Below are 23,747 nucleotides of genomic sequence, written 5' to 3'. Positions count from 1 at the left end.
GGACTGCAGAAACATTTCGCTAGTGAATCGTTGCATTGACACAGCTATTCAGTCAGCCACTCGTGATAGTGAGCGTAAAAGTTTTCGATTTCAATTCCCATTGTTTATCATAAATGTAAAACAAAGCCCTAGTACACTTTTTGGGCGTATACTATGCTTGGTATAAGATTTTCTACAGCTATTGGTGGTATAGACAATTATCATGGTAGTTTATGTACATGAAATGTGAGTTTCAATATTTGAGATTCAATGTTTCTCACATGAAATACACATAATTATTCACATTAAGAACAACAGCTAAATGTCTTTTTATATATTTATTTTGAAAATGGCAGACATTTTGTCAGTAATCAAAATTTAACTAAATTAACTTCATGACCACTCTTCTAAAACAAAATATGGTTGGATATCAGTGTAGAAATGTTTTGGATTACACGAGAAAACCCCGAATATCCGAATAGAGCAGCAGCTTCATTTTTTAAAAGGAAGATGGATGAAAAATTTTTAAACCCGATAAATGTGCCTGTCAAAAATCAGACACTTTGTCAATAGTTGTCCTTTTGTTAGATATTTTGATGTCGATGTTGACGATACGTCGTGGGTAGCTTCTTAAACTTGTTGACTATTTAGACGATCAGAAACGTGCATAAAAATCTGTTGTGAATAAATAGAGCAGAGACTACGAAGATCACTCATCAATGCTAAATTATCGTGGTTAGTAACCAAACAACATCAAAATTTAACAAAATATTATTACTGACGAATTTCTTGGTTTTGGACAGGCACATGATCAAATACTAGTAGTGGGGTTAATCCATTTCTTTTGATCTCGATTTTGTTATGTTGAGTTATCAACTTGCTCTTTCGTTTGTGGATTTTTTTATACCCTATTGTTTTTATATACTATAAATTAAAGATACTCTTTTGGTAAAGTGTGATTTGAACAAATAGTCTTCAGTTTTGAAAACATTTAACTTCAATAAAAATATATTTAAATATTAAGCATTCCAACTAAAAATGTGTCAAAACTTCAACTGTATTTATCGAACGATAACCAATTGGTTTGTATGCATTTTATTTTATTTTTGTAATTATTCACAGAACGAAAACAATTCTACTTTGTCTTATCATTTTTGGACAATGTAATTCTAGAATGAGAAGACAATACAATGTCTATGTAGTCAATTTATGTCTAAAACAACAAATACTATGTTTAAACGTATCAGGGCACAGTGAGCACCTAATGGTAAAATAAAGTTTGTGTTTCTGGAGAAAATATTGACATTATCTATAGCAAGCCTCTACGTTTATGGAATAGTAACGATATCAGGTTTTGAACATAATGTCTGAGCGTTATGATAGCAAAGATTTAGTCTAGAACAACACGACAATTCTATCAATAATGTTAAGATAAATGTTTAATGTCGACTGTAAAAGGAAAATGGTTCTGATGGTTTTGCTTCAAAGTAGTCTATTTCCTCCGAGTCAGCGTGATAACCATTTTTTGCGTGCATCGCTTTTCCATTTGTCACTTTCAAGTGATTTTCTCCATTGATGGCGCCCACTTCCGACATTTTTCCGTCTGTGATCGAGCCGTTTTGAAGATATGTATTGTAATGTTTAGATGGAGGATCAGACACAAGAACATCACATTCGTTGGTAAATGGTGTATAGTCGTAAAAGTTCTTTAATTTGTACAATAAGGGAGCATAAAGTATATTGCTGAGAAAAATACCCACATTTAACCATGTAAATCCTATTGTTTGAACTATCTGACCTGCCACAATAGGACCTAGTGCATATGCTAACGAATAAGAAATGTCAGCAATAGCATATACACTACCGTACACCGACACATATCGTACATCTACAACGTATCCTAGAAGCGGTAATATTGCTGTATCAACTAATGCGACGCCAATACAAATCCCCATTATTGGGAACAACACTACAAAAAATGCCTCCGTAAATGGCATTATTAAACAACTTACACCTTCAATAACCAGGCCTACACAACAAATTACCCAGTGGTAGCGAGGAAAATTCCTTACAATCGTTATAGTCAAATAAACACCTCCCAGGTAAGGAAGAAATGATGGTAACCAAACAAGACCGATTTGCCATTGTGTGGCTTGCATAGTTCCTTCCATCCACATAGCAATAGTTGGTTCTAAAAATGCTAATGCAACATTTGACATAGCTAGTGCTCCAGCTGCTACTAAAATATAAGGATCCATCAGTAGTCGATATATTGGTGTTCCTTTTGGGCGATCTTCTTTTGAAGTCATACGCCTTTCCTGACGTAATGGTTTCATCACGAATAACAAAAGAATACCATCTATTAAACAAAAAGACGCCAAGACAATGAATGGAACAACTTTTCCTGCAAACTGATAGAGGACACCCCCGATAGGTGGTGCTACAAGACATCCAAATGATATAAATGACTGAGCTATTCCGAGTGCTTTTGTTCGCTCTGAATCTTCCCGATATCTGTCGGCAATCATAGCGAAGCCTGATGTATCTGCAAAAGCCGATCCAACCCCTTGAAGACTTCTAGCTAGAAATAAAACTGCATACGAATTTCCAAACGCGAAAACAATTGTCGAAAAGAACATAATGGTTAAACCTATCATCAGTGGTCTGTCATATCCAATTCTGTCTATGAGAGCACCAGTAAATGGATTTATCATTAGTTGCATAATAGCTTTAGAAGCAAAAAGTATACCAATAGCACCCCCACCTTCACCATAATTAATTGGTGGAGGTGGTATATCGAGTGGACCTTTTGTTGTAGTTGTTGTTAGTGTTTTATTCCAGTGATTGTCTTTGTTATACAGATAAGAATAATTATACATTGATGTTACATTGTCTATATATGGTATAGCTGTAGTTTTACTCTCATCATTGCTAAACATGTCTTGTAGATATATAGGTATAATAGGAACGATAACCATATATAACATGTTATCTAGTAGAAGTGCAATACACACTATAATAAGAACCAGTCGACGCTGGGATACTGGATTTTGAATTTTATCGTTGGCGGTCTGCATTAAGTCCCCCGCTTTAGTTCTCACAAAATCCAAACTAAACGACACCATTTTGATTGATTCCTCCGAAAATAATTCACAGTAAAATCCGTATATTCCAAGAAAAAGTTACCTTTAGTCTTTACATATAACACTGTTATTCCATGTTAATGTATGCGTTGTTGCTCTCCCTTGTCTCCTTCAGTCTGTACTTTTTCTTTTGGGAAGCCTTCGAAGTAGAAGAAATAAGTATTTCAGATTCGATCCAAAGTTGTTCAAAATCAAAAGCAATTACAGTCATAGGAAACAAGTTCGTGTAGACCATCTCACTTTTCTCTTTACTTAAAAACAGAATCAATACGTCTTTTTCTACTATGTAAAATCCTGGCTAACCAAAAAAACTTCACAACAAAGCATATGTGATGGTTTTCTTGTTTTTGTGATAAACTGAAAAAGGTATGAAAGTACAAATGGTCCAAATTTATGTTGCTGCATTAAACTGTCGATTTTTATTTTTTTATACAATATACTAGTAAGCAAGTTAGTAGAAACACGTACCGATAGTGCAATGAGAACCCATTATATCAACAACAACAAAAGACAACACATGATCGAAGTAAGAGAAAAATCAACAATCCATATATGCAGGAGAAAAATTCAAAACTATAATTAGTATAAGAAAGATTTGGTGATTCTCATATATGTATGATAAATGTTATACATTCGATATTATAAACGAACACAAAACAAAAGATTACAGAGAAACTATATTGGTAAACAATTAGAAATCCAGAGTAAATCTATCTTCATGGTTTCTTGATAAATATTTGTCGATTGCGACAAAACGATCATCATTAGAATCCTTAATGAAGGATCATTATTTTTTAACCGGTACAGGTACTTCGATCAAATAAAAATTGTGAGTTGAACGAGTTTTTTGCAGCACACTGAACCTTCCAGTAATATTCAGTCTTTTGAAAATTACCTCTGCTATGAAACATAAAACATATAAATAAAATTCCGAAATTCATGGCAAACATGTAAACATTAAAGACATATTAAGTTATAGGATTTATTATCTGCGATTCTTATATAAACGAAAAAATTATATGGTGTACCAAATTACAAGTCTGGTAACTTTGGTGATTTTTTTTTTCAAATCATAAATAGCATTATTTTCTATTTCTAGTCTGATGATGAGATACGTGCCTTTTAGGTGAGATTTTTTTATTTTACCTGTGCTATATCATTAACATGTCTATAGAAAAACTTCTATATAATTACTATCGGATGAGACTTTAAGATATAGTTCTTATTTTTGTGAATTAAACAAGATTACGATCTCTTGGTGGTTGTAAAAGAAAGAAAACATCAAGGAGAAAACACAACGTAAAGAAAAAAATATATGCAAAACTGTCATATTTTGTAGGATACAATGCAATGTCACAATGACGATTTACTTATTATATCCTTGAATTGGTATTTATTGAATATATATTTGTATTTTTAATGCAAGTATGAAATTTTATTTATTTGTAAGTATATATTTTTTTGAATTCATTTGCAATCAAAGTTAATCCTAGTTGTTTATGTGCTTTGTGGAAATCGGATAAGTCTAGTATAAAAGTTTGTTTTATTGTGTAATGTAAACAGCACATAAATGTGTTAGTAAAGGGTGGTTAATGGCTAAATAATATGCTTAATTCCGACTCATTTTTACGTGCCTGTCTTACTTTTATACACAAAAACCAAGGTTGTGTGGTCATGGTTGTCGTCAGTTTCTGTCTTGTTTTCACTTGTGTTCACCTTACTTTAGGGCATGCGTTTTGCTCTCTGTTGAATGACATACAGCAACCTGAAGTTGTATGCATCCATCTCCTTTGTACTTTTTGATGAAATTTCCAATTAATTAATAAAAAATATCTCTAAAAATATGATCTTTTAAATTTTTATTACATATTAGCACAATGATTTCCAAAAACATCGCTTGAACTGCCAAACAGAACAAGCCTTATCACAATTCCAATGACAAAAGCCATAATTAGAATCACTGCTTGTTGATTTAATTAGTAAAGTTAAAGATCCTCATAAACTCTGCTAAGATATTTTCAATTGATCTACTTTGATGCGCTTGAAGCCGTTTTTGATCCGAGATAAGAACTCTATCGATTTTATCATTGTACATTGAATAAATTTGTTTATTCAACGGTGAAATGGTTCCTCAAGTAAGATTTGTATTTGTTCCGGACGAGATGATTACTTTCCAGTAGAACATGTTATTTCTTTAAACCTAAATGCACAGATTTTGCACGACATTAATCTAATGTGATGTAGTATGAACTTCATTTGGTTAACTAATAAACTAGTCATTTTGGTCAGAATCAGCTCTGCGGTTTGATATTGAGGAATAAAATTACCAACATTCTGTACATTATCTTAAAAGCTATAGTTAAATTCTCCCTCGCCATGCTCGTCCGAATTTAAAACATTTCTTTACTAAATCCTTGGTATTCAAAACAGTGTGGCTGTGGCCATTGATTGACACATTAAATTCATCCATTGACTGGGACAATTTACGTGAACGTTTGTCTGTAACGACCACTGTTCACGGCGTACCTACGAAAGACATTTAAACTGTGGGGTCACCAAAGGTTTCTTAACGCCTTTAATTATAAAATAATTCGAAAAATTAATCAGGAATAACCTTTATGTTTTGATTTATATAATTGATATAAATCAAAACATCGTGTTATTTCTGATTAATTTTTCGAATTACTTTATTAAGGTGTTGAGAACCTCTGGTGACCCCATAGTTTAAGTGTCTTTAAAAAGTATATAGTGAGCAGTGGTCGTTACATACAAACGTTCACCTAAATTGTCCCAGTCAATGGATGAATTTAATGTGTCAATCAATGGCCACAGCCACACTGTTTTGAATTTCATTCTAAATAAAACAAAACTCTAAATATAGGTTTAGTTGCTCTAGTAAGCAATGTTTAATAACATTATAAACCAAAATATTATAAGTACAAACACATTTGTCCAATACATTTAAATTAACTGAAATAAAACAAAGTATAATCATATACATTGCTATGACACAATAAACTGCAAACTGTCGTAATTACTGTGTGCACTTTCGATAAATGACACCCACAAATAGTCTTTATATAATATAACGGGACCCCACCTTTTCAACCGCCAAAGTATTTCACGTGCATATTTTACCCATTTATATTTATACTCGTTATACAACTACTCTCACTAACCAGTTTTGAACTTATAAATAGTATAACTATACCACAGGGGAAAATCCAAGTCTCAACGAAGAGAAATTTAAATCCAAAACAATTTTTATAGCACTTTTTTTTTATCTTAATACTGGGAACAAAATTGCTGGAAGTTGCGCCATCACGAGTTGGTTGGCCGTTATGGAATAAACGTTTCACAGCTAATATCGGATATGTCGTAACTACAATCTCCTTCCCTTTCATGAATGTGGCCTACCGAAATAGACTATTTAACGGATTTGTAATAACATAAGCAACACGACTGGTGCCACATATGAAGCAGGATCTGCTTACCCTTCCGGAGCATCTGAGATCACCCCAGTATTTGGTGGAGTTCGTGTTGCTTAATCTTTAGTTTTCTATGTTGTGTTTGCTGTACTATTATTTGTCTGTTTGCCTTTATATTTTGAGGCTCGGCGTTGTCAGTTTATTTTTAATCTATGAGTTTGACTGTCCCTCTGGTATCTTTCGTCCCTCTCTTGGAAATTCCAAGCTGTATGAAACACTGACTTAAACAGTTGAAACCCAAATCAATTACGTTTACGAGCACGAAAAGTAATATTGTGCAAAAAAATCTGTCTTATATAAAAATAAGATGTGATATCTCCGCAAGAGACCAAATTAAAAGAAGTTAGACAACTATGGATCCATGATCAAAGCTCATACATCATAGTCAGCTATAAAAGGCTCCAAAATGGCAAATGTAAAACAATTCAAACGCAAAAACTAACAGTCTTATTTATGTACAAAATATAATGAACGAAAAAACAAATATGTTACACCGCAACAAGCGACAATCACTGAATTGGCGGGGTAGAACTCGGTCAGTGGTACATCATAAGAACAACATATGGCTATCTGCATTTGAAGGTAGAAAAAACAAGTGTTTTCAAACGATTTTTAAAAAATTAACTGTAGACCACACTAATCATATTTTATGTCAGAACAGGTTTAACTCAGTCTTGGTGACTTGCCATATAGAAAAAAATTTAAAAATTGACAAAAGCTACCAACATTAGTTGAACTAAGTAATGTTTTTGAATCTTAATTTCTCAAGATTTTTGTTCATATATATTAATAACAGTTTTGAGTCGGTTAATAGTTTTGCAAAACTAGGGGATATGTAAATGAACCTTATTACACGAATCATAACAAACTGATGATGCCTAAAAAATGTATATCTGTTATACTTGGAGTTCGAGAGAGGTCTTAAAAAAAAGATAACACAGTACTTTATAACATCATCTAGGAACTGTCCCCCGCACCCATAAAACCCGCGTAATTTATTGGTATGCATTGATACCACACTACCAGGTTAAACAGTTTTTAATAATACATCAATAATAAATCATGAAAAAATCTTGCATAAGCTATCATAGAGGTCCAATAAAAAGAAGTTTTTTTGCTAAACAAATATTTTTTAAGAAATGAAATGCATCTCTAATCAATTTCGACAATCCTAAGACTAATGCTTATTAAATTCTTTTAAATGATAGAGTAATTTACATCTAACACGTCTACGTTCTTTACACAAAATATGAAATATTTATGATGATCAACTTTAATTTTATGTTTTTAAGTATTTATCTGTTTCCTTTTTTAGGTTATATTTTTTTGTTAAGCATTAACCCAAATTGATGTATAGAAACCATCCAAAAATATGCTAAGAGAAGTGTAACACGAGATTTACAGTAAAAGTGAAATAGATATTCTGTGAAAATAGAATAATATATCAAGGAACATTTTGTGAAATGTTACTGGCGTTTACTTATGTTACATTTGCATGTTTTACTATCGCTTTCTTGTTCTTGGATTACATAAAGACTATTGATGCATATTGTATTTAATATTTATTTTAATTACTAGAACTTTTGGATTTTCTTAATTCAGGGATAGGCAGTCAAACAAATCGATTGAGTAGTTGCTGTCCCATGACAACGACAAAACAGACGACATCTGGAAAAAATTACACGCTAGCAGTTTCTATCATATATATATTTTGGCGAACAAAATTAATACAAAAGTATAAGTTTTTTTCAATTTCATTTTTTTTTTTTTTTCACTTTGCATCCATATACTGTACTTTTAATTCCCAAATGTAGGTATAGTTTTACTTTATCTAAATCGATAACTTTCTTGAGGCCTATTTTGTTCTTCTTGTTTTGTTTTTTTGTGTAATTATATACTTTGATAATTGGGACATAACCTTATATCCATTTCCTCATTTTTCATTATGGTTTTCCTACAATGTGGTAATTCTTTAATTAATAAATCTTGAGACACCACAAAATTCGCATCCCAGGGGCAAACATGTAACCCGTATCATTAGGAATTAAGTTAGTCTTCATTGTTCGTATTTGTTTTCATTATTTCACTGCAGACCTTGCTGTGTGGGCAACTAAGGAAATGATATGGCAATGCGGGAATAATGTCAACTGAAAATGTATTTATGCTATGTGTGAAAATTAATGGAGAAAAAAGCTTAACAATTTTTATTACTGAAGATTTAACATAGTTTTCATTTACGTAAGATATAAAGTCATGCATACAGGCCAATACATCACTAGTGTCACCCTTTGTGAACGTGTCCCGAAAGTAACCTGGCTAATAATAACGTGATACTGTAAATAGATAGACTAAATAAATAATCTAGTATCTGTAAACTGCAGGTGATTTGTATGAAATCCAATTAAGACGTACATAATGTGATCTTATCACAATATCAGACATCAATATATCATTACAATTAAACGCAGATAAATATTTTACATCAGAGTTTTCCATACATAGTAACATTTCCTTTATCATGTTTATTGAAATAAAACTTGTCGCCCAGCATGGGTTCACACCACTGGTTTTGAAGATAAGAAATGGAGTGAGTAATTAAAATTACAAGAAATTGATAATCAATATTGGTTACAAACAATTGAAGGTTTCCAACATTTTAACCGGATCGTTAATTGTTAATTACATAATAAACTGGAAGAATTGTGGGGATACGAAACTAATGTTAAAAAAGAAATCGTAATAAATGTTCTTAGTTTTTTTTTAAACCTATAAAACTGAGTAATTAAATATTCTTTTGTTATTTATTACAAATGTTAGATATGCTATATCGTTTAGCATGGTTTATTATGCACGTTCGTTAAATACATGCTGTTAACAAGAAAATAATTAGAACTGTTTTATTAAAATATTTACAACAAGATTTAAACGCAGTTTTCCTGAGTTGGATTTTGTGTTTTTTCTTTTACTTTTTGAGCGTGCAATTTAGGGGTTTGTTTTCATCAACGTTTAATACTTTCAGGTTTCTGTTATTTGAAATCGACCACCAATGAAGAAAATTAAAGTTTTTGAAATACATAAATGGTGTATCAAATTAGTTTCAATGCTCTGTAATTGTGTCCTATTCGTACTCTCTTATCATGTTATGTCACCTCCGTTTCCTTTTTAATAAATTAGCGTATACTTTTATTTAACAAATCGCTGAAAATAACCAACAACAAAACCTTGAAAAAAAAATATGTAACACAAGAAGCAGAACAGAAAGATATATTTTTATATGTTTAAAGAATGAATTACTTCGCCATTAACATGACAAAACATACTGTCTCTGTCGGATAGAGTAACCATTTAGACCACAGTTAAGGGTAATTAATGCAGTTAGATTAAGCTTCTCCGCGATTTACTTGCTAACTTTGATGAGAAAATTGGTCAATTTATAGAAAAGTCTATGCTGGCTGGTTATGCAAGAGTTGGAATAGAACTAGAGAATTAATGAGTTAAGAGAAATTGTTCGTGGCAAGTCATCCGTAATTGTCTTTGATTTAAGGTTACAGAATTAATCTTGCGTTTTCAATCCAAGATAACGAGCCATTTAACGGAATGTTTGATTGGCAAAAATAACTGTGGATTCATCGTTCCCATGGTAATACCATAATTATGTTTGCTGTTTTGTGAAATGGTCACAAGTTCAAACAATATATCTGATTCATATGACTGATTTAAAAATCAAATAATCAAATTATCCCTTCTAATTCAGTTCTCTGAACAGTACAAATGTTAGTTAATTACTTCTCAGAAATAATAAAAACCTGCCAAAATTGAATTCTTAGAAAGGATGTCTGAATGACATAAATCTCTTATATTGAGGAACTATAAATTTGACTGGTAATACAATCTGCGGTCGATTGTGGTCACAAGCTTCGGTATGACTGCTGTCTACGTGTATTTGTACCGACGTGACGTTTTGATTTGAGATTAGATAATTTATATAGATATAGTTCGACTAAAAAGCGCATAATGGAGAGACAAACTATACGAAAGGGATAATTACACTTTTCGTGTACGGTGAAAATAAACTGACTTCGACATTGCAACAAAAGAATAAACTATCGAAAAACAAACATCAGTATACAAAACACAACGTAGAAAGTTTTAGGCTGAAAACACGAACCCCATCAAAAACCGTGGATGTTCTCAGGCGCTCCGGAATGGTAAGGAGATTCTGCTCCATATGTGGTACCCGTCGTGCTATTCATTTAGGTATAAATCCGGAGTCAAGTCTAATTGGTATATCATATTCGAGGAAATTGGAGGGATTGTGGTTAAGAAAAATATCCGTTGTCATCTGCGAAACTGCAAGTTTGATGGGATAGATGCGTTCAACATAGTTACCAAACTTTGAATTATTCATTGAGAGGACATCATCTACATAACTTATATCGAAAACTAAAATCTGAGAAACACGAACTTCAGCAAAAACAAGGGATGTTCTCAGGCGCTCCGGAATTGTAAGGAGATTTTGCTCCACATGTGGTACCCGTCGTATAGTTCATTTGAGTACAAAACGTGATAAGTCGCATTCGGTAGATCATATTTGAAGAAAAAAAGGAGGAATTGTGGTTAAGAAAAATATCCGTCGCCATCTGCGAAACTGCTAGTTTGATAACTGAATGTAAAGTTAAAGGATAATGCTAGCATCTTTTGGGTTTTGCTTAGAAGTTCCAATGTGAAGTTTGTCTCATATAATAAAAGAAAAAAAAAGACAAGAAATGAAGCACAGCTGGTTCCTTTTGGACTTGCATCTAAAATTTAGTAATCTAAGCGAACGCTAGTATTGAATTATAAACAAAAAATGATAGATTTGTCTTAGTTTATGAGAAGATGTCACTTTCAAACGCATCCAACAGTAAATATAATAATTTCTAATATAATAGTCAAATTTTAGTAAATTCTTTTATAAAAACAAGTTTTGCAGATACCATTAATGCACAAGAATCAATAGATTAAGCTGCGCTCTTACAAGTGTTATTTTATATTTTTTTCATTCGCGATGCACGTGATTCTGAAAATGAATGTTTTGTATTTATTTTTGTTTTATAAAACAAAGTTTGTGTCTCAAAGTTGCTTGTTCGTCTCCGCACATCGATCCACAGGGGTTATGAATTCGAATGTCCGTTTGAATCACTTCAATTCTCCGAGACCGCTCTATATATTTTGTAGAATTATTTGTGGTCAGAATCTCTTCATCTTGACTAATTGTTTTTGTTTAACAATTCTTACGGAAGTTATAGACAATGACTAAGATTGATAATTATTGTTACCATTGTAAGCATTGTGACAGCAACTCCTCTATGAGACAGTTTTACAAAACAAACTCTTTAAATGGGTCATACTGTTATCATGATCCAAAATTCAAACCTTTTCACATGGTTATTCAAACTTCACTGAGAAAAATTCTACAGAAAGCTTTTATACCTGGTACTATTGTTTGTCATCATGACCATAAGAAGTTGGCCACATTGTACCGCCATTTTGATTTAACCATCTGTACGGGAGTTTTTGGTCTTTTACCTGGTTTGGCAATCCTTCCACGATGAAACATTGTGACAATTTAATTTCTGCTGTATATGCCGGGGGACGTTTCGCTAGCGTAGAAATTTTGGTAATTATATTTTTGCTGAATGCAATCTTCCAGAAAAGCACCAAGAACGAAACATTTTTTTAAAATTTATTTTCATTTTGTAGTACTGGATCGATACTGATGCTGGTAGAATGCTACTTCTTGAGGGTATCACCAGCTCAGAAGATAGCGTTTTGATACTGACCTAAAAATATATTTTGAAACTCTCCCTTGATAAAATCTAATCGGCCCTTTATGTTGTATAGCTCCTCAAGTAATGTAAAACCAACGTTTTTTCACGAGCGATTTATTTTTCGCGACTTTCGTGAGAAGAAATATAACGCGATTATATAAATCGCCGCGAATACGTAAAACTTAGATCTTTTCTTTTGAACTATATAATAATAACAAACAAACAAACTATTGAACTACATGAAATATATCTGTAAATCGCGAAATTAAATCGTCGTGAAGTGGACTTGAAAGGGCTAAACGCGAAAAAAAATAATTTGGTTTCCGATATTTATACCTTTGTGGCCTGAACATTTCTAAATTTCTAACCATTTTATAAATGTTTAGGTTTATTAACATCTAGATTAGTAATATAAAGAGTTTTCTTGTATTTCCAAGAACCTTTCAGGCTTAGCAATGGTTTTATAAACTCTTTTTCTACGCTTTACGTGCAACAGAAATGTTTGTTTCAATAAACAATAATGTTTCTTATCGATGCATCTGTTTTATTCCGAACAGTTGAAAAATATTTTGCCTTTATGTTACATTTTAGAACAGTTGCAAAGCGTGTCGGCTGAAGAGAAAGCCTAACCCATTGACATTCTTTCTACGTGCTGTGAGATTAAAAGTGTCGCGGGAAATTCTAAAGCTTTTCTAAAGTTTATATAAGAAGGTTAATTCACATGACAAGAAATTTCATATTTAGTCAGAAAACTTATTTTTTAAATAACTAATTGCCTCCTGAGATTTGAAAGTGCAAATCAATAGGAATTCAGATAAATATACATCATGTATGTTTCGTCAATAGCATTGTGAAAGGAATAGTTTCACTGAACAGCAGTTTGTATCGGAAATTCGGAAAATTCTTGGTGTGATTGAGAAGAATAAAGTAACCTTTTTACATCAGAGTACATCAATATGGCTGTAGACAGTGATTGGATTCAGAAATCCCTAACGATTATTTCCAAGTGGAAACATCTTATATTAAGTTACGTTTTATTTAAGTTTCTGTTTATGATCTTTGTACATCTTTATGTTTTACTATTGCTTATTTCCGTACTTGAAGAGCTTTCATTGAAGATTAGTCATACAAGCTAACTATTGTTAGCAATGCCAATGATTTTCCCCAATGTAAACGATCTCTATTGGAATGGTTCCAAGGTCCAGTTAAAAAGGACAATTCAACTGATTTCAAAATCTCACAATCTAACTCAGTCTGGCAAGACTTCAGAATATGTTAGTTAAAATCATAGAAAGTTTTCTTTTGTATATGTTCAAACCTTGTATACATTTAACAACTCGACTTTTTAACCATAACTAATATAATTACAGTTTTCTGGCACAGTATTAATAGAATTAATCAATTGTCTTTCTCAATGATGTTGTAGAAGAATATTAATTTGCAGTACCTCATATCCGAAATGACGTCAAAATATTTAAAATACGTCATGACAATTCCCTACACATTACCAAATTTAATATGCATGTGCAAACTTGAAGTGACCCAGAGGGAGATTGTATTTCTCGTCGTGATGGATCATTGTCCAATATCCCGTTCAGACGTAAACGATTCATTTTTCAAAGATAACTGATTTAGAAACTCCTAGTTAAATTTCAGGGACAAACATATCAATTAGGCTATGGAAAAAAGAAGAAGGAAACACTATTTGATGACTGTCTTAAAAAACATTGTAAGCCGCCTTAAAACTAACAGTTTGTGAAATACTATTTCAGTTCATATTTTTTTTTTTTATTTACTTGGATTAATATTTTTACTCTGAAATTCCATGAAATCAAAATGTGAATGATAAACCATTCAAATATTTAAATTCTCAACAGCTGTGAAAATGTATTCAGTGCATACGCGACGTTCTCTCAGGAGGCTAGGGTATGCTTAAAATTTATAGTTCGCCTTAGTGTATTTTTTAGAGTTTTTAATTTCAACATAGGAAATGTTGTTTCTAATATTGTCAAACGAATTGGGGGGGGGGGGGGGGAGGGGAATAACAATTAACATTGTGTACATGAAACTTGACTATTTTAAACTTATCATTTGAGTCGTTAAGTGTTCACTTTGTGACGTTAGTGTCTTGTTTTGATTGAGCTCATCACATGGAATATTTTAGCCTTTTGCTTATTAGATATCTTTTAACCTTTATATTCCTTGATGACCATATTACTGGAAATGAAAAAGTCTTTGAAATAGAGCTGTGTTGTGATACTAATCTCTGATTTACATTAAAATTATATTGTCTCTATGGATGTAAACGTCCCTTCTATAATTATTCATTCAAATTTCAAAGTCATTCTAAAAAATATGTTTACGACATAAAAATGATTTGTGCAGTGACTTGTCGTTGAACTTTTGTTCTTATCTTATTTTAATATCAAGGCCGTCAATGTTGAAGTTGTTCAATGGCTTGAAAAAGAGATAGGTTACTTGAAAATGAAAATTTTACCATATCTTCATATATATATAGGCACTAATCAAGCGTGCATCTATCCAGGTGAAATCGGATGTAGATGATAAGAAACTTTTGCAGCTCAAAGTCTGTGTTGCACTGAACTGCCTTCAAAATAAGAAAATTTTGCAGCTCAATGTATATGACCTCTTGCATTTAGCTGCTTTGAAAATAAGAAAATTTTGCAGCTTAATGTACATGTTGCACTTGGATTTAGCTACCTTAAAAATACATACTTGGTAGTTGAAGTTAGCAACGTCCATTGGCCAATATTACGGGATAAAAAGGACGATGCTTTGTTATATATATATATATGCGATATATATATTGCTGTACAAATGTATATAGTACAAATTTAATTACGAAAGACAAATGGCTTCGATTTATTAAAAGAAACTGAAACTTTAAGTTGGAATGCATGTTAGTTATTTTATCTGAACTTTCATAGAATGATGGATTTTAATCGTTGTTAGTTTATCACATAAGAGTTCTGTTTTTCAAATAAATGAGCATTTTGATCCTCTTATGACCGTAAAGTTATCCTCTTGAGCTACTAAAATCAATTCTTATGTTGGAATCAGTTACCATTTGCTTTTACACGTCTAGATTTTATTTCCATGTTTAGGAATGTGCAAATTAAGATGTAATGTAAAAGGACGATGACATAAAAAAAAAGTCTAAGTCTGAAAAGGTTTTGAAAATTGGATGATAAATCGAAAATACAAAGCAAAACAAAGTGTTTTGTTCTAAAGACGAGCGATTTATTCTGAAATAGCGACAAGTATAAAATCTTAACATTATCAACATCATATCATTCAGTAAAAGTGTGTACACATATACAGATTTCAATTATATCTTCAGTAACAAAGTATTAATGAAGAATGATATAAACTCATCAAAGACACCAGGACTAATAGTATGCAAGAAGTAAAATAACAGAAATAACAAACTCCGATGAAAATTGGCAAAACCAAAAGATAAAACACAACTGTCATATTCCTGACTTGATACAGGTCTTTTCTTATGTAGACGAGCAATTCACTGACGGTTGGTTTTCTATCAATTTTTGTTTTCGTTTTTCTGTTTTTGGCTACATGCGATTCTTGTTTACCTATGTTTTAGACCTCATTAATTAAATAGAGAGAGTAAATAGAGGTGTCCAACAAATATAAGCGAAAAGTTGACCGACCGGATAAGTACATATGGTAAATTTCTTCTCTTGTTCTAAATACCCCACCTCTGTCTAAATGCCACAATCGGTAAATCTACAGATCAGGTGACTATTCTGGTATCGAAAGATATAAATACGCCAGTGACTCATCAGTGACAAACATGGTATGTAAACATATTGCAAGACCAGTTGTGTCTACAGGATAATAGGCTTTTTTCTTTCTTTTTTAACACACTTAGTTGGCAAAAGGTTACAGTCTGCCTTTGTGATTTGAGGCATTGACTGTTGCCCAATATTTGTTCATTAGGAAGATTGCCTGAGGTTGCCTAAAGACGAGAGAAATTTTAAAGATGTTCGCAACTCTATTTCATTATAACACTTTGTTTAAAGACGGGTATATATTGATAATTCATAAAGAACAGAATATAAAAAGCAGAAAAATACGAAAAATTTCTGTCCTTGTTTCTGAGTTATAAAAGTTATCAAAGGTACCAGGATAATAATTTAGTACGCCAGACGCGCGTTTCGTCTTCATAAGACTCATCAGTGACGATCATATCAAAATATTTATAAAGTCAAACAAGTACAAAGTTGAAGAGCGATGAGGATCCAAAATTCCAAAAAATTGTGCAAAATACGGCTAGGTTATCTACGCCTGGGTTAAAAAAAATCCTTAGTTTTTCGAAAAGTTCAAAGTTTGTTAAAAGGAAAATTATAAAAATGACCTCATTATTGATATTCATGTTAACACCGAAATGTTAACTACTTGGCTGGTGATACCTTCGGGGACGAAAATTCACCAGCAGTGGCATCGTCCCAGTTATGGTAATAGTTATCAAAGGTACCAGGTTTATAATTAAGGAAGCCAGACGCGCGTTTCGTCTACATAAGACTCATCAGTGACGCTCATATCAAAATATTTATAAAGCCAAACAAGTACAAAGTTGAGGAGCAATGAGCATCCAAAATTAAAAAAAGAAGTGCCAAATACGCCTAAGGTAATATAAGGTAATCTATAATTTATAAACCTTTTAACAATTAGGCGGGAAACGTTTCTCTATAGATTTGTCTTTCATTTTGAAATCTACATTCTGTTCAAATAAAAGCCAGGAAAAATTAATGAATCGTGTAATAAACTATTTGTAATGATATTTAAAAGAAAAACATTCTTAATAAGGGCTTAACTGTTCTGATTTGAACAAAAGGACAAATGCACTAACCGGAAACATGATGATCCCCACTATCGAAGGAGATGCATTAAAACATTACTTTAGCATTACTTCAAATATATTGTTGCATGGTATGCAAAATGACGTCTGGCATATACTCGTAAAGACGCTCTCTGAATCACATATGCACAACTTAAAAATGTTATTTGTAAACTCATCATAGATGTCGAGTTCAATTTTTTTTGACGAACTCGCATTTTGTCTATAAAGACTTATCATTGACGCTCGGATAAAAAAGTCAATAAAACCAAATAAATTCAGAAGTATTATGCCATATTAAAACGAATTCTGATCATTAAATAAAAAAAAATGAAAAAGCGGTTAGTTGTTCACAGTGTTGTATGACAGATTCGAACTTTGTTTTGTTTCTATATGTGTTAAGAAATTCATTGCAAACAGTTTTATTGCCCAGAATAAACATATAAAAACATTTATACTTTGTTCTGATTCGATTCGTTACCAAGTTTGTCCGGAATAAAACTCGATTTAATTAATAACAACAGACAAATCAAGTATCAGCCATTCTGACTTTCATTAACCATTTTTATAGTATTTACGTGGCAGCAAGTAGTGAATTATAACACAGCTTGTCTCAGACTGCACAGAAGGTGATTGTAGCTTGTTTGATTCAAACACCTAATTTCGTTTATGATGAAAGATGTTGTCGTGTCAATTTTTCCACTTAATGAAACAATATAGCTCGTTATCATGAAAGGAGACATTAATTATAGGAACCGTAGTGGTCTCGCTTACATTTGTTAATGTCAAGAGTACAGCAATATATAACACATGGGGGACAGTCTATATAGGCTTCGTAATTGAACTTGTCACATTATCAAAAATATACAAGTCGAGACAGAATTCAACATTATTATAACCAAAAGCAACAACAACAAACACAAACGAAAGCAAAAACAGGTAAGTAAATCGTACAAGGAGGTTATCAGTTCAAATGAAAAGTGCTAAAAGATTTCAGCTTTCGTAGTATTTCATTTGTTGTAAGATAACTGAACACTATTTTTTAATACAGACAGAGAACTGAATTTACCTCGTCGACGTAGTTTCTCTTTTGACAAAAGTGTGGTCCTTATATCATAATCATTAAATTTTAATTTTCAAATTTAAATTTTAAACATACTTTTAGATATTCAACACTTACTCCTTAAATTTTACCCCAACGAAATCGAAGCTTAGGTAAAAATAGTTAAATTGGTTTACATTTCGGTATTTGCAGGCATTATCAAATGGAACTTATTTGTAAGTTGGAAATCTGAAGATTTAATCAAACAGAATCGTCAAATTATCCGTAGAAATCCGACATGAGATACCCTCGTCTTTATATAGGCAATTACATTAATTCTGAAACTAACATTGTAAATGTACACAATCTAAACCTATGAATGAACCAAGCTGAGATATTGATAAATAGGCAATTTATCAAACAAATTCAAATATGACAAACGAAGAAAGGAGCGTAAGAAATGCTCCTAGACACTGTAATAAACCAACTCAAAAATTGCAAGAAATATGATCGATCTGGGTGTCATTTTCAGGGTTTGATTGATGGCCAAATTATAACAACTTTGTTTTAATCAAAACTGTAGATAAGTAACAAAAACTGAAATCGTTTGAATCTTATTTTCAGCCAATCTTTATTAGATTTCTTTTCAATACTGTATCGCTTTTTTTTTCTAAAAAATCTTTTAATTTACTCAGTGTATAATAAATTCATCCTTATTTCTAGCTTAGAAATCATAAATAAATCTAAAGAATATTTGAACGAATTCCATTAAGATATTGTTCTATTCACAGTTCTAACCCAAGAAATGTCATTCATTATGTTCTAAAACATTAACGTGCTTTGCTGGCACCCACGAATATTTTTTGTACTGTTTGATGCATTTGCATTTATTTGGTTTAATTCATACTAGCAACAATAGAATAAAGTATTTTAATAAGAAAGCATAAGTACACCATCATGATAGCTGTATATATAGTATTCGAATTTTCATCAGTTTCACGTCAATCTAATAAAAAAATAACGAGTTTAGTACCTGATACATGTATGAAACAGCTTGTTGATATGAAAAGGTTACCAACACAATAACTGCATATATTGGTTCACACATGTTTGTGATTTTCTAATGTTTAATTGATGCATTTTTATGAATGAAATTAATTTTTTTCAACATAATTATTTTTTTGCAATGTAGATAGTTTTGATGCAGTAGTTACGTATGCTACCAGTTGTCCTGATTTAAATGCCTTGGTACCAGTACGCGGTTATTTTTTGTGTTTTTTTTTTTATTTGGTCTTTAGATTTGAAAGCAGATCTAAAACAGTATTTCTCTTAGCTTTTCATTTTTTTTTATTTTATGAGGGATTGGTGTTATATTCATATTTATGACATTGAGGCGTTTGTTCAACACTCCTAGCATGTGCATATCCGTACATGTTCATATTTTCCCCATCCCAAAATTTTATATAGGCAATAACCATGCATATATTATATGTCAAAGGCAACAGTAGTATACCGCTGTTCGAAAGTCACAAATCGTTTGAGAGAAATCAAATCCGGGTTACAAACGAAAACTGAGGTAATCAAAATTTGAACATTTTTTCAACAAAACTGGACAAATATCTTTTCAGATAAAAATGATGTTTTTTCTAGAACAGATTACATTATTTTGTTTTCAAAATTGCTATGATTTTTTTTTTTTTTTTTTTTTTTGTGGAGAAATGGATTAGAAATATGGAAAAATATGTATACAAGTATAGGTAATAGTATAGGAATGGTTTTCAGATGATATACATATGTATAGAGCAAGTAGGAAATACTTCTTTTTGAGAACTGCGGGAGGGTATGTTAACTGAAAATATGTATTCTAATGGTAATGGTGAATGGATTATTGGGACACGCAACACCTTTATACAAAAAAGACATAATAGAATGATTATTTTATTGGTGAAATACGTTATTTAAACAATATCATTCTGAACTGTCATGGTGATATTGAAAATTGCAATCTGCAATTCAAAATAAAACAGGCACATGCTGATATTATAAGAAAAGATTTTTCGATTGATTTCGAATATTTTAATCTTAAGTTAAACCTAAGAATAGTAAATGAGACCATATTTCAGCATCGATTCAAGGTGGATAGAAACCTGCATACAGATATATCTCGTTCGGAATAAAATAAAATAAAGCACTATTGTCCGCAAGTAGGAAATAAAATATTTTTTTTCTTTTATGAATTGTTTTAATTTCTATAACCTTAAGACGTTATTGCTCAGTTTGATTTACCGGTACTGTAAAAATAAAAATTATTGTCAATGAATTTTGATTTCCGTGACAGCATACTAGATGACAAGTTGATGATAACAAATATTTTCTGACGAAATGAAGAAAAAAATGCAACAAATGAAAGCAAAAATTATACACAAAATAACACAATCTAAATCGGAAGTACAAAATGTATCAATAATTGAGTTAATTTAAAGACGGTTAACATCTTCTTCGGAATCGTGTTATCTTTATCTTGTCCTCTTGATTTTTCTTATTACTATAACAGGAATGAAAGTCTTTATTAGGAAGTGGCTAGTACTAAACCCGCCAATAACCTAATGTGACTGTTCAAAGCCAAAAAAAAAAAAACCTGTACTACTGTAGTTGTCGCTTGGTTACAATTTGTCATAATTTTTTTTGTGTACTTCAAAAGCACAATTTAAGTCTCTCGTTTTCGCTTTTGAATTGCTACACACTTAATGATTCTTTTGCCTTTCATGGTTTATTATATGGTATGAGCTTATTTATTTTTGAAGGCCTTTCATATATTTGTTTCTTGATTTGTAATGGATATTTGTGCCATAGTCAGTCATACCACAAACCCTTACCTGTGTGCTTGTCTTGACATACTTTATTCTTAAGAACAATTTACATTTATCATAACTTTATATTTTTTTTCCTACGTTAGTTTTGTTTTTTATGGTTCGGTGCCGCTATGTCAAACTTATTTGTTTTATCTTTTAATTTATTTTTATCTTAATTTCATATTGCATTTATTTTCAGTTTTTCTTATTTAGTAGTAGTTTAATAAAGTTCTAGTACTGAACAGTTTAGAACTAATACTTAGGCTAACAACTCGATCTTCTCGCTCTTACTGGACGTTAAGCAACCAACAATCAATCAATCCTACTCTCACTTTAGTTTAGATTATTTAAAGGACGAATAATGGGGTTGAAAATTGTGTATGTTTTTAGCCTTATGGTGTATGAAAGAAAACAAAAAAAACAACATATAAAGTCGTTATCTAAATCACTACTGTGCGATACTTCACACATGATCCTACAATTTTTCTTCATTTATGCACAAGACTGATATGACTTAATTTGAAGACGGTTACACAAAGCTTAAACATAATGTATCTTTAAATCATAAATGCGACTTTAAAATTGCAATTCAACTGGGAAAACAATCTGTTGCTAACGGAAATAAATGGCGTTATAACGTACAAAACATAGCTTTTGACATACTAAAAACATATGTGAATACGCTTGAAAAACTTTAATACCTATAGACTATTTGAATTACATGTTATGATGAAAAAAAATCTTACATGGATTGAACTATAACGTCCCGGTATGTACATTCAAATTTTTCGTTTTCATCCTGATACAGTTTTTTTTTTCATCAGATGTTATTTTTTCAAGATACCTTGTTTACCCATTTTCATTTTGCATGTACAATATTATAGACAGAAGTTGTTTTAAAAGTTTGTAAATAAACTGCACTTAAGTATGTTCAATACACTTAATAAAAAACTGTTTTGATTCCATCTACTTTTCTAAACTTCATAATTTGTTTCATGATAGATAAATCTTCTTTTAACGTCAACGATTAAAAAAAAAACAAATCATTAACTTATTTATTGAGAATAAGACATTAAAAATTATGCAAGTCCATAAATCATTTTATAAAATAACTTTTATTATTGTTTCTCTAATACAACATGCTAGTTTTCGTCTTCAATAACAGCACAGATTGATTCTCAAAAAAACATTCTTTATGAGCATTGCTTAGAACTTAGAGAGGACGACTTGCTTTTTTTAATAGTTACCAATTGTAACCATTACTTATATATAACAGACAAACAGTGTTTTTAAAGTTTATAAAATAACTTTACAACTAATTAAAGTATTTTTTATATTTAATTTCTTGTTGTATTCTTTTAAATTGTAAAATAATAATAATAAAAACTCAATTCACTACAAAAAATAAAAGTTCTTACCTTAATAAGCTGTTGTACACTTTCCTTTACTCAAGGGGTTGGATTTAATATTTTATATAAGAAATATTGAAGAACATCTCAGCTTCTGATTTAAATAACATTAATTGGTATCACGTGACTTGTGGCGGGCACTCGAATCGATATCCTCAACCTACAACAGTACCACAGAATAAGCTTATCTACCTCGCTGTAACGGGACGAGCTTACAAACGCTCCAAAGATCTTAAAAGAATAAAACAATATGGATAATCGAATAACCTTCGAAAGCACTTGTGTGGTGTGGCCATAGTGTCAATTCTCCTGTTTCAATATTTACATGAAATCGATGAAGACAATTGATCAAGTTATAATTGCTATGTGTACCCCTCTCTTATTTCAAGAACGTTCATTAGCTAATTACAGTATTGAGAAAATTATACTCGATGGTGCTAAGTAAATGAGTACCAATGTATCTACTCATATTAACTTCGGGATAATGTATTCTGTTGTTTTATATTATGTAATATTTATCTTTAATATCTCAGTTAGAAATGCAATACAAGTAGCAAAAATTGAAATAAAATTGTGAGTTACTTATATTTTTGTGAGAACATTTAAATTATTTTATAAACAATTAAAGTCTCACCACTATTTTAACCAAGAGTTCGATGTTTGTAATTCTATACCCGATATTTTATAAAAGGCAATACTGTTGCATCACAATACAACATCTGTGACCAGTAAATACACAAGCTATCATTTGCAACACTTTAATTTTTCTCCTCTTGTAAACTTATATAAAAGCTGATTTGTGCATTCCCATAATATTTATAAATCACGACGTAGTTTTAATTTGTCTTGAAAATTTCATGCTTTTTATTGTTTCATGAAGTAAATAATTAATAAAATGTGTATAATGATACAATGATATCAAATTTAATTTAATTTTGTTTTCGGTTTTATTTTTCTGTCATTAAACTCCCAAGTTAGAATTTGACACTACCGAGTGAGCAAAAAATTGTTCGGAAAAAGTGAACAAACTCTAAACAAACTATTTATGAAGTTTCACTGCTGGTGGACGTTTCGTGTCCGAGGGTTTTACCAGCCCAGTAGTCAGCACTTCGGTGTTGACATGAATATCAATTATGCAGTCATTT

At 31.3% G+C, this 23,747-nt stretch overlaps 1 protein-coding gene across 2 annotated transcripts in view; it reads right to left on the bottom strand.

Annotated features, from left to right (window-relative positions):
• LOC143045529 (choline O-acetyltransferase-like) overlaps positions 1-22,989 on the bottom strand; it is an 81,569-nt gene extending 58,580 nt beyond the window's left edge. Inside the window, exons 1-2 of one of the 2 annotated variants that reach the window (XM_076218106.1) lie at positions 22,612-22,989; positions 3,166-3,261 (exon numbers count right to left, since the gene is read on the bottom strand). The gene's annotated coding sequence lies outside the window, so the exon portion shown is untranslated. The remainder of the gene's footprint in view (positions 1-3,165; positions 3,262-22,611) is intronic. The other variant, XM_076218107.1, reaches the window with a different exon arrangement.
• Positions 22,990-23,747: the final 758 nt, after the last annotated feature.

The sequence above is a fragment of the Mytilus galloprovincialis genome, chromosome 9, assembly GCF_965363235.1.
Source record: "Mytilus galloprovincialis chromosome 9, xbMytGall1.hap1.1, whole genome shotgun sequence".
In the NCBI taxonomy this organism is placed as follows: domain Eukaryota; kingdom Metazoa; phylum Mollusca; class Bivalvia; order Mytilida; family Mytilidae; genus Mytilus; species Mytilus galloprovincialis.
This window is presented reverse-complemented; position numbering and strand designations above follow the sequence as displayed.